Raw genomic sequence first — 12747 nt, forward strand, 5'->3', positions numbered from 1 at the left:
TCTCATCCCACTATGTGATGGTAAGCCTTAGAAACCCTCTGAAATGGATGTGTAAGGAGTCTGTAGTTTGTTCCTCTAGCATGGGGATGAGTATTGGAGATTACTAATACAAGCTAGGTGACTTAGCAGTTGGCAGCATTAGGAATATTTCACTTGGGGATATCCTGTAGGCTCTCATCTCTTGAAAGGGAGAAAACTCAGAATCTCCCCCCTGTGACTTTCTATTAGGAGTGGGTGTTATCCTATTGTTTTCTTCTTATTATTAGCTCATAGCCTACACAAAGGTATAGATTATTTTTTCCTCACTGAATGCAGTCCAATCAAATTCCCAGTTGTACCACAGACTGGAGAAGGTCCCAGTTCAGGGCCACGTATCATTCATCATGCTGGCAGGTTCTGTGTGGGCTACCAGGGGCAGCCTACCCATCTGTGGCCAGTTTCATTATGAGATGCTCTGTTTTCCCTGAACCATGCATCAGGAGAACAACTTACACAGTCAAGAAAAGACCCAGTCAGACTGTTTACAGATGGTAGGCAGTGTCTGCTTTTGAGCTCATCTTAGTTTTATTTCACATCTTTCTTGACTTATGTTTATTCAGGCTAATGCATGTTCTCCCTACCCATAAGCTGCTGAGATCACAATCCAAGAGGCAATCATTTATCATTCCTCATCTCTCCATCTTAGTCAGAGCCATGCTAGATGCTTGGTTGACTGAAAAAGCTTCCTGGGGAAAATAAATATTCATGTACATTCATATACTTCTCAATAAACTCTCTCTCAACAGCAGCCCTAAAGCCCTTGTGAATTGAGCTAACAGCAACATGGACATGGACTGTTGTTGCAGGCATCACCAGAGATCTCGCTACCAAGCCATTGTCCTAGATGGGCAGACAGACGCCAAAGAAAAAGGCAGCTTTCGTCTGGAAGAGCTAGTACTCACGTTGACAGAAAGAGTCATCCTTCTGCTGCTTTCCCGTGAGGTGTTGGTTAGAATCTCCCTGAGGGCCTTGCTCCAGGATGCTGTGGCAAGTTCTGTGATATTAGTACTCAAGTGTTTTGGTAATCTCAGAGGCTGTTACAGGAAGGCAAAGCTACACTGATCTTTGAGGCTCAGCTCAAGGTTGAATAAAAGGGATTTACTGGTTCAGTGTAACCAGTAGAGTAGCAAACCATTCCATTTTCCTAGAGCAGTTTCAGTGTGAAACCTCTATGAAATCACCAGGTATTTCATTCCCAGTCTGACTTCCCTGAACTCAGCATAGCAAGGCAGTTTGACATGGAAGACAAAAGAGTCTGGATTCTCTCATTTTCCTCCTGACATTCTAAGGATGTACTTTGGCTCAAAAAAAGAGCTTAGTTATTACAGTAGTAATCACAGCATAAAAAAACAGTCTAGAGCAAAGCAGATAAGTATTGATTACAACACCCAAGTTTCATGTCACAGTGTAAAATGAAAGGAGATGGAAAAGCTTGTCAAATATGCCAGGCCAATTCTCCGTAGGGGGTGGTAGAAATTCTCTTTGAGTCTTAGAGAATTTACCATAACCTGGGAGGTTTAGAAGGGATAGGGAATACAGAAAAGTGCCTTCCTGCTCTGTGTAATTGAGATGGTATAATATAATATGTTTATAAACAGCTGTAGAACTCATTGCCATGGAAAGTTATTTAAAGATAGGAACTTGGCAAGACTCAAACAGTTTGTGTGTTTCTGAGGATAATGTGAACAAATCTGGATATTCTTGTTATTCACACCAAAATACTGAGAAGGATGTTATAGTTCATGCTTTGGGGCTCAATTACTAGAGATCAGGATGAGACCTAAATTGAAAGAGACAGATTATCTCACATCCCTCGCTCACTCCTGTATCTTCCTTCAGTACATGCAGGTCCCCTTTTAGGGTCAAATACTGAACATGAAGGAAGCAGAGAGCTCTCTGAAAGCATGAAATTTAAGATGACCTTGTCATTCACACAGGCAACTTTGGTTTTTATGTCGTGTTTGTTTGCCTCTCCTTGCTGCCCTAATGCTTCACTTTTAGTTTGTAAGGAAAGCTTATTTCTGCCCAAAGAAGATAATAAACAGACTTTCATCCAGAGTCATCACAAGTCAACCCAGTAAGCACTGGGTGGTGACATGTGGGAAGGGGATTTTCTGGTTATCTAAGCCATTTGCATTTAGCCCACCTCTCTTATACATTCTAAAAACCTTGGTGAAACAGTTGAGGAGGAGGAGTTATATAATTTTTCTTTTAGATGTGATTATTTTTTTACTTTGGTGGTGTTACTGCATGAGCTGTGCTCATGCCCTTATCTGCCTTTGCCTAATCTGGAAATCTAAGGTTTACAAGGTACTTGTTTGACTCAGCTTTCTACGATGTTGGAGGGAAAGAATGCTTTTTAACCATGTCTCCTTTCTTTTATTTCTTGTATCCTCAAAATACTGTGGAAAAAATCTGGTCTTCTCTTCCACAGAGACCTCTCACTTTGTCTCTTATACACTCCCTGTTTGTTTCAGGACTCTTTCTGAAATCTTTTCCTCTCTCAGCCAAGTTTCTCTCTTGTCCAATGTTATACAGGAGGATTTGGGGAAGGATGCTGGCTCACAGAGAGCCTGGGAAAGAAGCCAAAGTTTCAACTTTTTCCAGGCTTTTCCAAAAGGCATCCAAATTTGCTTCAGTTTCTATTTTCATCCCAGTTCATCTGGCTCCACTTCCCTCCTCCCCTCCCTTTTTTAGAAGTCACAGAATCATATGGGTTGGAAGGGACCTCTGGAGATCATCTAGTCTAACCCTCTGCTAGAGCAGGTTCCCTGGAGTAAGCTGCATCTTACTTCTTATCCCTTCTTCTTCTTGCATGACCCAGAAGCAAGAGCCCCCCACCCCCATCTATAATAACCTTACGTGCTGAACTCCTGCTCTCTCCCTGGTACATAGGATGGGTTTGATTTCTTCCTTCTCTGTGCAGCTTATATATCATCAGGTACAGATCCGTCCTATTGTAATAGTGCCCCATTCAGTCCCTGCAGTCTGTGTTGCTGTTTCAGTACAAACATGCTTCATGTTGATACATTAAATGTTCATTGTCATAGCAGCTTTAATGCAGCTTTGATTTCTCTTTCGCTTCCCATGACAGAGACAAAGAGCACGGCCTCACAAGTATTTTAGCACTTGTGGAATAGGTGGATTAGTCTGCTGGGAGGAGGGACTTTGCCCTGCTGCCTTCGGCAGTGGTTGGAGGGAAACATCTGCGGACTTTTGGTCAGCGTTTGCCTGTTATATCTCTGGCAGGTTTTTCTGTGCTATCACTGGGAATATGGTAGTTGTGTACCAAGTTAGTGGCTTTCCTGACAAATAGAAATGCTGTGGTTTTTTTTTAATAGCAAGTTGAAGTCTGACAGAATTGCCTCCATTTTCCCTTATCCCAGAATGGGTATCGCTTTGAGTCAATGCATGGTATTCGGATCTTTTCCATGGCATTTTAAAGGCTGAGTTATTTTGTGCCTATATAAAAACTTTCATCCACCTACAGAAGAGCAGCATCTTTCTAGTTCACTGCATGTGTAATACTCCTGTCTGTGCAGTTCTGTATAGTCACTACCTCTACCTTCAAGTGCTTCTCAACTGAGATGTTCCTGTTTAGCCAGGATATTTGGGATTTACCAGATTATTCTTTTCCCGCTGACTTTCCATGAGACAGTCTTGAAGGATTCCAGAAGACCAGAAATCAAAACTGAGAAGATGAGAGTTCAGAATCTCATGTAATTAATGATGATAGGAAAAGGAATTGTTGCTGTACACTAGCATAAGTAGAATTTCAATAGCAGGTTGATGAACCTTACCAAATTCTCCTTCATTCCCCTGCAAAAACCTTTTGAAATCAAGGGACATTGCTGGCATGACTAGGAAGAAAAAAAAGATCTGCCTGTCCCTACTGTATAGTAGATGTTGTCTTGCTCTTTCCCTACCAGCCTTCCCTGTGCTCCAATGCACAAACCTGCCATTGAGCACACTTGTATCCTACCTTTAAGAAATCAACCTCAACAGTCTGTTGGCAGAAAATGTTATGGTGTCTCCCTCTAGTGATGTGAACTAATGAGTCTGCTTTGGGTCACATGTGCCTGGTGCTACTTCTTCAGTGACAGGTATTTTTTAGGCTTTACAGGGGCAAAGAGGTTGACATTTCAAGACTGGGTCCCATTTCCCTGATGTCTGGAGGTGATTCTCATCACTGGCAGCTCCATGTTTACAGCTAGAGCTCACTGCTCAAAATGTAAAGCGTGCTTGTAAAGATACAGAAAGGTTGACTGTGAATTAAAGAGATATTAACTTTAAAATGCTGTGAATTTTCTGGTTTCAGTTCAAACATCCTTAAAAAAGTGATTCCTAAGAAGGAAATGAAAAGGCTGCATTTTTTCCCCTTGTCGCTGTAATCTATAAGTACTTTCACTTTGGTCAAGCATATTCCTCTCTCTTTTCGCAGTAGGATGAAGATACACTAGGGAAGGTTAAGGTAGTAGCTTATAGCTGTTCCCTGCATTATTATTATTATATTTCATTTAAAGAGGGTTCACCAATTTTAACGTATGCTGTAGTTCGACTTCAACTGATCTCAGTGACTTGGCTGACTTCAGTGCCTGATATATGCTGTATTGGAGCCAGAGCGGCTGTCTCCTCTAGTGTGAGGATCTCAGTGAATGTGGATGACAGCATCCACAGCAATGCATAGAACAGTGCTGTTTGGAGGGAGTTAAGCATACAGCCCCAAAGTCTTCAACCTTTCTAGCTTCTCCCATGAGATCATCTGATTTTTCTCTTGTCACTCCCTCTACTTGCACACCAGTCCCACTGATGAAGACACTTAGCATCTATACCCCATGACCTGCAAGAAATCTGCTGACAGAGGTGAACTCAGGGCAAAAAATAAGCCAGCTTTGGGGGGCAGGACATCCTGTTGCTGCTTGCTGTGTTGACCACAGCAAGGTCAGGCATCATTCAGCCTTTTGCAGAGTGGAAGCTTTCTCCAGCGTCTGAATACAGATGTCCTGGAAGTGAGAACCTGCCAACTGAAGGTATTGAGTTATTCTGGTAATAAAAGGCTGCAGAAGAATCTGGGGATGTGAAGGCTGATGCTCTTTGCCCCCCTCACTCAGACCTTCTTTGTGAAGGTCTCTGTGAATGTTCTTTGTGAACATTTCAAAATTGTATCTTCAGAACATCCTTCCCTTTCCTGTCTGAAGAAAAACAGGAGAGATTGTAGACATGGGATTTTTTTAACTTAATTTTTCTAGGAGGTTTCAAAAGCGTTGTTCTTATTTTTTCTACACTTGATTTTTCTTTCTTGCTGAACCATAGAAAAAAAAAAAAGTCTTCTCATATACCCTGTATTATTTCATGCACTGGCTGAGCAAATCGTCCCTTCTCATAAAGGTGAGTGGCCACCTCAGTGCTAGCGTGGAGCGGGGTGCAGAGCAGCCAGCAGTGGGATGACTGAGTGCAGGCCCATCCAAACAGGGAAGTCACTGCCTGATGCAGCCACTGAAGTTCACGCTGGGGCTGAGTGATGTGAAGGATGAGCATATCCTGAGGATCACCACTGGCCTTCAGCCACCGGTAAAAGTCCATAATGCAGGTAATAAGGGCCTGGAAAAAGGCATTGATCGTCAGAGATTTCAATTATCACAGTATTGATGTAAAGCTGCAGCAGAGAGGAAGGGCCACAGAATTTGGAGAGGACCATACCCATGATACACTCCACTGGGCAGCCCAAAAGCCCATGTGTTGTGTCCCAAGAAGGCTACCAGTGGGACGTAAGCTGGCTGCAGCTTGAGGTGGACAAGGAAGCAGTGATGGAGGGTTCTTGCTCCCAATAAATGTTCTTGCGAGCCACGTCCTGTTTCATGAGCCTGATTGAGGACTGCCAGCAGAGCCATCCTACTGTGTGGACAGGCATTTAGATCAGTGAAAGCCATGTGGGTATCCATGTGCATACTGCTGTATGCTTTACTTGGGAGCCTTTTACTATGTGCTTATTTGTATGTTCAACCTGCTGGTGTGTGTGCATGCATTTTGCTGCACATGTAAGTTTTTTGATATTTAGCAACCTTATGCACCTTCCTCAAAGGCTAGAACTGAACAGCAGTAAGCATGCAAAATGAAAACAGAGAAGGAGAAAAAAAAGTATCCTGAGTCATGCTGTACCTGCAAGGAAAAGGCATCCTTTGACTGCGGGATATGGATCTGTACAGCTGTCCAGAGAGTGCCTATAGAACCTATAGTACAGCTATGTGAAGGGAACAGGAGAATAATTAATTATCTTTAGTGTCACTCCTGGTGAGATACAAAATGTCTGAAATTCTGTGAACTACAGAAACTCAGACCAGGTTCCAAACTGTGCATCTCCAGCCTCCCTCTGACAGTCTCACTTTTATCAACTGTGTTTGTCCCTGATGGACTTGGCATTTTCCGGGCAAATAAATAATTGGTTCTCATCTCTGTCTCCCCTTCCGCCCAAAGGACTTAAAGCTAATTTGTGCTGACTATTGGTCTTTGGGTAAAGGGCTACTGCAAAGGAAAGCCGGGGTGTATATATAGATGGATGATCCTCGCACCGTGAAGTTGTAAGTAGCCTCTCATCCTGTGAGAGATCTCTGACTGTAAGAGGGTTCCTTTAGGAATTTTTCCAGAGAATTAAGCAGGTGGGGATGGGAAGCCCCTATGCCTTAAGCATTTCAGCAAGCTCAGCTCTAGGCTCAAATGCCTGGAGCTGCACACACCACAGCTTGGGTGAAATACAGGCACATTCAGGTGGTTCCATGTGAGAGCCTGGCTTGTGCCTCAAGAAGTGGCAGGGTGGGTCTCAGAGTCCATGCACAGAGCACAGGCTGTAAGGGAGTTGGGGATGAGGGAAAGTCACATTTGACATGAGCATCTCTTGAGTGAGACCCAGGAAAGATGTAGAAAGGAGACTGTTAACTCGAACAGACAAAAGTAATTAGAGGAGCAAAATAATAGATTAATGAGCAACTAGTGTCAGGGGAACTTAATAATTATCAGTAGAGGATTTTCTTCAATGCACAGGCTGGCTGAGGGCAAGAAACATAGCAAGCAAAACTCTAGTCCTGTTTAAAGAAGCTGCTAGGGGATTAGGGGCAAGGAATGCATGGAGGATGATAGCAGAGGCTGAGTCAAGTGCTTCCTTTGAATCTCTTGTTTTCTGTAGCTCAGGTAACAGCTGAAGAGGGGGATGTGGGAAATGCTAGATAGTATCTAACGGTGTTAATAATGGTTCAATAAAAATGCTCTGATAAGAACACATTAAAGTTGCACAGTTGAGCACTTGCAAGCCAGGTAAGGTGAGATTTAAGGTTACAAATACAACCTTAACTCTTCTCCTGCTGAGTGTACCTTAGCAGGCAGCCTCTAATTAAGGGGCATCAGGCTACTTTCCAAGTAATGTATCATAACACTGGTTAATGTTCTCTTCAGCTTTGGGCAGGATCATATGGTGCTTTAAATGTTGTGCGTGTCTGTGTGTGCCTGGTGAAACATATCCATTTTAATAATGGTGCTGAGAATGCTGCATTAGTTGCACTTGAACCAAATAGTGTGGTTTAAACACAAGGTCCATTTAGAGTGTTTAGACAAAAGGCACCTTCCATTCTCTCAGGCCACCATCTCATGTCTCAGAGAGCAGTAGGCTAGGAAAGTGTCAACATTTGCTGCAAGTAATGTTGAATATAAGAGATTTCTTTCTAAGGACAGATTTTGACTCCTTTAGCTTTGCATGTTGCATTTTTGACCTAGTTGCTTTTCTGAAGTCATTCTGACCACAAGCCAAGATATTACTCTGTTACATCATACTGTACCACAAAATGTGCCCGTCCTCTCTGTCACTGAGACTTGTGTTTTCCATTATCTTATCAGTTTATTTTCCTCTTAGACATTCTACACTTGCAGCTTTTAGTCTCATTGCATGCACCGTGGTTTGTGATACAGTGGAAAAGAGAATACATGTAAATGGTAGATCTATTCATAAGGAGCACTGGAGAAGTGAGGGCTTGCAGAGAAGGGCTTAAAGTGCACATTGTAGATTCTTGGTAGCTATGCGAAGTTGTTAGCCCTGCCCATGCTATGACCTCACAATCCTTTGAGGAGTTATCTATCCCTTCTGCTGTGAAAGTGACATTGGACTATGACTCTCTCCAAATCTGTCATCACGTGAGTTCAGATGCAGACTTGCATTTGTTTGAGAGTGTTTAGAGCAGTCTCGGATGCCCTGAGCTTTATTTTTATATTGTGGATCACTGTCCAAAGAACAGATGGGGTAGCAGGAAAGCCAAAGGCAAGTGAAGTAGCCTCAGCAGTAATCAGAGCTCCGTAGATATTTCTGCAGGTTTCCAAAGGTGTGTTTGGTTGCCCAGCAAGGAAGAATCAGGTTGTGAGAGTTGTCTCTTCAAGGCATACCAGTCAATATAGAGTGGAAGCTCAGCAAAAAGGTTGTGTGAAAAGAGAAGGTCACAAAACCCAGCCAGTCCTCTGGGAGCTGGCCACAGAAAAGCAGAAGTCATGTGCAAGAAATGAGAGGACACCTGTGAGGAGAAGCTAGAGAATTTCACAGAAAGCCCCCAGCACGGGAAATATGGTGATTAGTTTCCACAGACCTGCACGCATCTGAAGTGAGCTAAAAATTTCCTCACTCAGAGACTTTGGGGATCGCTGAGCATAGTTTGTTTAAAAGAAATGAGCTTCATCTGAGAGGTTTTGCAACTTGTGCTAATGAGAGTCTGTCTGTCAAACTTAAGTGGCATCAAGTGGCTCAGAACAAGGGCTCTTGGGCGTTAAATGGTTCCTACCAAATACCAAGCCCATTACCATGATTGGCTGTTATAGCCCTCTAAACGGCAAAAGTGATTAAATTGGTCGCTATGAAACACTAAAGATGCATAATTATGAAAAATAGGGCTTGAGTAAGAGGAGATTTCATCTCACTCACTGGCTTGTATCTCAAGGAGGAATCAATGCAGAAATGTTTTAAAAGCAGCCAAGGGTTGCCCCTTGTCTGGTTTTCTCCTGGCAGTCTGGAATCATGAATGTGTTTGGAAAGGAGCATGTTTCTTCAGTCTCTAGGCCAATATATGAGTTGGAGCCTGAGTATCGCAAGACCTCGTCTGCACATAAGTTTAAAATTCTCCCTTGCCAGGGGAGGCTTTGAGTCCCTGCTATCCCTCACACCCCTGGGCTCTGAGAGAGGTCGGCTCTTCTTGGTTGTGTGCCACAGGATCCATCATACCCATCCAGCAGCACGGAGCAATGAGCTGTGAACATGTGTCCTGTGCTGAGCCAAGCCCCAGCAGAGAATCATTTGGGCAGAAGAGGTTATGTGGGCAGGAGCAGCTCCAGCAACTCGGTGAGAGCTAAAGCATCAACACACTGGTGTTTATTTAGCAGACTGGGCAATCAGAATTAAGAATTGAGCATTTTTCAACAGGAAACTGCTGTGGGAGGCTTTGAGATGCAGCCAGTGCCAAGCAAACCTATCCATACCCAGCTGTCCCTAATTTGCTGAGGTGAGCTCCTAACCTTGGCATATCAGGTACTCCTGCCTTATCCAGGAGGCAGGGATTTGTGCTGCTGGATGCTGTGGGTATGAGGGCTGCTCCAAAAATCATGCCTCTTATTTTACTATGTTGCCCACACTATCAGAGCCAGATGTTGGAGGGATGGTAGCAGAGGTTGAACCTTCCCACCAGCATTCCCTTACATTTTGTTGCCATGTGACAGATGGCAGCAGAGGGGCAGTCTGACAGAATGGCATCTGAGATGGAAGTGCGGATGAAGCAAAGGTATGGAAATAAACTCCTTCATGTGGAAAAAATGGCACCCATTGACATTCACCAATGCTTGCTGAATGTTTATGGTGGCCAACCTTTGAATGTGAGCACAGTGAGTCGGTGGGTGGTGCGTTTCAGCGACAGCAGGCAGTGGGGCATCTCCACTGATGCAGATTGTTAGGAGCACAGCATGCAGGCTCTTGTTCTTGCTGGTGAAAATACACAGCTAATAATGATGGCTATGTTGAAAAGTGGTGTTTTGTAGCTGAGAATGTGCTCTATCAAATAGTTTTATGGTGCTCTTTGTATCTGTTGTAGTTTCCATGGAAATAAATAGGATGCATTACTTTCAGAGTGGCAAACGAACATTCTGTCCTGGGAAACTCTCTGTTAGCAGACAATGGTGTGTGCCTCATCGCTGCTGAACTTCACCTTTCTACTTCAGCCCCTTCCCTGTGGGCTGAGGGAACATCTCCTCCTCATGTGAGTGGCACCATTTTAGCATCTGTATGTTTGCTGCTGTGGAGGACAGCAGCCTCCTGTGAAAAGAGCCAGCAGCTGCTCCAGAGTTGTGCTCTCCATGCCACAGGGAGGGTTTCTAGGAGACAGCTTAACAAAGGTGGATGGCAGAGATGAACTGTCAGGGCTCCTGTCACTGGTGTTTGGTGATTGTGCAAAGCAACAGGAGCGCTGAGTATCTGTGGAACTCTATAGATGGGCAGGTGTTGAATATGAAGTGGCACAGCTACTACCTGTCTTTGAGCTTAGTGTGTCAGGGAGAAGGGTTGTGGAGTTCTGTCAGTGAAGAACAGGAGGCTTTTGCCTTTGTAACAGCTCCCTTTCCTATTTTTGGGCCGCCCTGAGGGTGAGACAGGTGCTTTGCACCCTTCCTGCTCTCCCACCCAGCCTCCCAACTGTGCCAGTGCCTCTCCCTGCTGCTTTAGAGTGCCCCTCAAGTAATTCTCATGCTAAAAGGCTGGAATAGCACCAAGAACAGAGCAGAATATGTGCACGGTTGTTCTCACAGCTTCATCAACCCAGACTTCCTGAAACTCAGATGTTCTGTGTTTGCACAGACTTTCAGCAGAAGCAGGTTATTTATTTATTTATGTTTTAGTATCTTTTTAGTTCTCTCCTTCTTTGATGCCATCCCAACCCTAGAAGAGCTCATTTTTACAACCTCCTCAGAAAGAGTAATAGCTGTGCTGAGCTATGCGTAGCCTCCAGGGGCTCTCCACTCTCCTTGGTTGCTGCATTTCTCTGTAGGTGAGCATTGCCTGAGTTGCTGAGCCCATGTCCTTGTTTTTCTGGTTGGAACCAAGTGGTCACTGGGGATAAGCTCATATTTACGTACTGTTACTCCTTCTCTGTTTGATATGTAATGTACTGGCAGATTCTACCTGAAATTCTGCTGACCATTCATCTCCCTCATCTACCCCTGTCTGCCTTCCATCTTCCTCGTATGACAGCTGATTTGGAGTACCTTGAAGGAACCTAATTTTTTTTTGTAAATCAAATGCCTTTAAAAAATGATCAGATGCTGCTTGGTATCAGAATATGTCATTTAAGGCATTAGTCACTTCTAAGAAAATACTCAGTGTGTATGCAATTTATGTTATTATTCCTATCCCAAAGGGCAAGTAATATCATCTTCAGGTGTATGTGAGAGTGTGTGAGCAATCCTGTTGGCTGGTTTGCTGTGTAAAGTTGCCTTTCCTAGTACTTCTGTCGCTGCTGTAATCAAAATAAAATGTGTCCTGTCCTAAATGGAAAGCCAACTATCTCCACTTTTTGAAGAGACTGTACTCTTCACAAAGATAAAGTTGGAACACACCCCTTGGCTCCTGCTCACATTTAATCCTCCTCCAAGTCCAGTCTACTTACCCAACTTGATCTGTCTGAAGAATTGCTTGCGTTACTTTAATTGGAGTTAGAAATATCGTGAAGGGTTTTAGACCGTTCTTGAGTTTTGAACAGAGGACAGCTTGTGAAAATGGATTGATTTCATTCCTTAGATGCCTTTCTAACTTCTTTTCGTAACTTGTTGTAATTTCCACATAGTTGTTAGCTTAAATCCCCAGCTGTACAGGAAAAGATTACTCTTTGCAAGGGTGAATGTTTGCCACAAATTCTGATTCCGGGAATGCAGACATATTTCATTATTGCAGCTTGCTTCCAGGAAACAATGTGACCACAATGAAGTTCCTTGCCTACACACTGGCTTGTAATATTCGAAAATGCCTACATTTTAGATTCTTCCAGAATAATGAATGCATCTGAGATTTCCCATATTATTAGCCTAGCTTATGCTAAAAAAATAATAGGGTTGTGATTGCCATTCTCTTTGGATTTGACATTACAAGTGTGTGTATCAGGAACTAGATCACTCGAGAATTAAGCTTGCTCACTTCCCTGCAGAAATAATTTAGTCCAGATGCCTCAAAAAGCTTAATTTGTGTTCAGGGAACAGCTTCTCAGGATGGAATGGATTACAGACACTAGAGAATAGAATGAATAAAAAACTGAGCCTGCGTGTTGCATATGGAACCTTTTCCATCTTCTCATTTGGTCTATAAGCCCCAACTGCATTTTAATCAGTTGCTTTTGACAAGTATGATTTTGATGACAAACAACACAGTGGGTGGACACCTTATTTATTTATAAAATTGTTCTCATAGGTTTCAGAAGGGCTTCAGAAGTGTCCTCAAACACTACAGCCTTCATGATCAGGACGTCAATGTCCAAAAATTGTACCTAAACGTGGAAGTTGCATATTTCTAGCCTAAAAATTTTTATACTAATGGCAAATACTGTGTTGTGACTGTGATCTTACTTTTTTGCCTTTGTCACATCACTTTGTTTTGCCTATATGTTGCCTCTCCCTTTGTTAGTTTTTTTTTTTTTAATCTAGTGTTTA

The 12747-nt window shown here is 43.2% G+C and overlaps 1 protein-coding gene and 1 long non-coding RNA gene across 6 annotated transcripts in view; both read left to right on the plus strand.

The window, feature by feature from the left end:
* The window catches only part of LSAMP (limbic system associated membrane protein), a 965192-nt gene that overhangs the window by 861832 nt on the left and 90613 nt on the right, over positions 1-12747 (plus strand). The window lies entirely within an intron of this gene.
* Positions 7665-12747, plus strand: part of LOC116242317 (uncharacterized) — a 33319-nt gene continuing 28236 nt past the window's right edge. The window contains exon 1 of the long non-coding RNA XR_004169716.2: positions 7665-8217. This is a non-coding gene — a long non-coding RNA (uncharacterized LOC116242317). The remainder of the gene's footprint in view (positions 8218-12747) is intronic.

Source organism: Phasianus colchicus, chromosome 1 (assembly GCF_987193195.1).
Source record: "Phasianus colchicus chromosome 1, bPhaCol1.hap1.1, whole genome shotgun sequence".
Taxonomy (NCBI): domain Eukaryota; kingdom Metazoa; phylum Chordata; class Aves; order Galliformes; family Phasianidae; genus Phasianus; species Phasianus colchicus.